The sequence below is a fragment of the Mus caroli genome, chromosome 13 (genome assembly GCF_900094665.2).
Source record: "Mus caroli chromosome 13, CAROLI_EIJ_v1.1, whole genome shotgun sequence".
Taxonomy (NCBI): domain Eukaryota; kingdom Metazoa; phylum Chordata; class Mammalia; order Rodentia; family Muridae; genus Mus; species Mus caroli.
Window position 1 is genome coordinate 84,620,741 of NC_034582.1, and position 2,513 is coordinate 84,623,253.

General features: G+C 39.2%; 1 pseudogene; it reads right to left on the minus strand.

Moving 5' to 3' along the window:
* Positions 1-2,025, minus strand: part of LOC110307724 — a 9,110-nt pseudogene extending 7,085 nt beyond the window's left edge.
* Positions 2,026-2,513: the final 488 nt, after the last annotated feature.

Genomic DNA, 2,513 nt, shown 5'->3' on the forward strand with positions numbered 1-2,513 from the left:
GGAAAAGGAAAAGGAAAAGGAAAAGGAAAAGGAAAAGGAAAAGGAAAGGAAAGGAAAGGAAAGGAAAGGAAAGGAAAGGAAAGGAAAGGAAAGGAAAGAAAAGAAAAGAAAAGAAAAGAAAAGAAAAGAAAAGAAAAGAAAAGAAAAGAAAAGTTTTTGTAGTCTTTAATTTGAAAACTATAAATTTATATGAAAATGCCACAGAAGGTAACTCTTTCCAAAGTGGCCAGTTCCTCAAATTATCTTTGTCCAGTGGTCTGCCTTTTGTCTGTAGTATAGCTCAACTAGTTCTCAGGTTCCTTCTCTGATATCCCTGCCTAGAACATTTTGCCCACCATATTGCTGCTACCCTGTAAAATTGGCAGATTCCAGTTTTTTATATGGATTTGTTTACTTTTTATTTAACGATTGATTAGTCAACTGACTGACTGATTGATTGATTGATTTATAAGTATATGCACATCAACAAGTATATGCATAAGCATATTTGCCCAAGTATGGAGCTGCCTGTGCATATGCCTGGAGGCCAGAAGAAGGCTCTGGGTATCCAATTCTGTCATTCTCTCTTTCTCTGAGGCAGTTCCTGAGCTCAGGACTTGAGTTTGGTCAGCTAGGGAAGAAGACAACAGGCCACAGAGACCCTGCTGTCTCCTAGCTCCTGCCTCCTCTAAGCCCTCAGAAATGGGGTTAGAGGTATTTGAGGAATAACTGACTTGTTGCATGGGGTGCTGGGATGCAAGCTTCAGTCCTCATGACTCTGCAGCAAGTGCTCTTCTCTATTGATCTGTGTATCTGTTCCTTTTGTTTGGTTGGTTGATTGTTGTTAGTTCTAGTATATTTTTCAGTTTTTGCTTGTTCAGCTTTAAGTCAAAGGCACTATTTGCTAAGTAACATTAAAGACCCATCCTACCTGTTCTGTACACATCATCTGTTTTAATTCTTCGTTTTTTAACATGGTTTTAACCTATTAATGACAAAATTATAAAACATGAGCATTTGCTTTATTTAATTCATCCCTCATTCACCTTATGCAACAGCTATTATCATTTGTAACATATGATGTTTTGAAGCCTTTGCCCACTAATCTATCAACTTTTATTTGGGATGTAGTTGCATGCATCCAGGCTAGCCTTGAACTTAAAATGTAAAGATAACCTTGAACTTACGATCTTACTGCCTCTACCTTCAGAGTACTAGGACTATAACTGTATTCCATCAGAGTCAGTTTTATGGGTCATGGGAATTAAAATATGGGGCTTCATGTGCTATGCAAGCCCTCTACCCACTAATATAGATCTCCAACCCCTATTATGTCAACTTTTGATACCGTCATATGTCTTCCCATTGTATCAAATAATACAAGTTACACATATTTTCTTTTCTAAAACTTCAAATTAAAGGTACACTCTGGGGGCTGGAGAGATGGCTCAGTGGGTAAGAGCACCCGACTGCTCTTCCGAAGGTCCAGAGTTCTAATCCCAGCAACCACATGGTGGCTCACAACCATCCGTAATGAGATCTGGCGCCCTCTTCTGGGGTGTCTGAAGACAGCTACAGTGTACTTACATGTAATAAATAAATAAATCTTAAAAAAAAAAAAAGTAGATTTAAAAAAAAAAAAAGGTACACTCTGCTTGAGGACCATAATTATTTTTCATGCTTGACATATAACGATGCAAACATACAAAAGGAGAACAAACTGCACTTACAGCATCATGATGAGGCCCATGTTATTCATAACAAAGATGGGAAATGTGGTGGTTCATCCTCCTTAGCTACAGCTCCAAGAATCATTCAGGTCAGCCCCAAAGATACCGTTCAAATCAACACAACACGGGTGTCTCTAGCTCCAACACCTCCGAGAGGACTTGCTAACCAAGGACCTTCGGTCTCTGCAGGAGATGGGTTTCTGTTGAGTAAGTAATGGAACAGAAGTAGGAGGCAGCACCCTTGGTACCTCTCCTCTCACATTACCCCATCTTGGAATGCTCGTTTTTCTCCAGTGTTGGGAGTCCAGTCAAACATTCTTCTATCACATGGCTACAATTGCTATAAAAATTCTGATTTTTTAAAAAATATTTTAGTATGAATTGTGAATATGTATATGTCTCTGTGGGGATACATGCACATATGAGTATGGGTGCCCTCAGAGTCCAGAAGAAAGCATCATATCCCCTAGATCTGGAACTACAGGTGGTTGTGCACTGCCTAATGCTCCACAACTAGAGATAAAACTTTGTAACCAATGTAACTTCATGCTGGTGTTTGGTCTGGCTTTTGCTTGCACAGGTCTTGTACATACAGCCTCAAGTTCATATATGCCCTACCCCATCTAGACACAGTTTGTTTCATTTGTATTTAAACCACCAGGACTTTTATCTACTTTTTTAGTCATTCACTGCCTCTGGCTCTCCCAACTTTTCTTTTGCCATCTCTAAGGCTTTGGAGGAAGAAATGTGGTATATATGTTATATTCAGAGCTTGAGTGTTCTATAGTCCCTTATTTTCCCTGT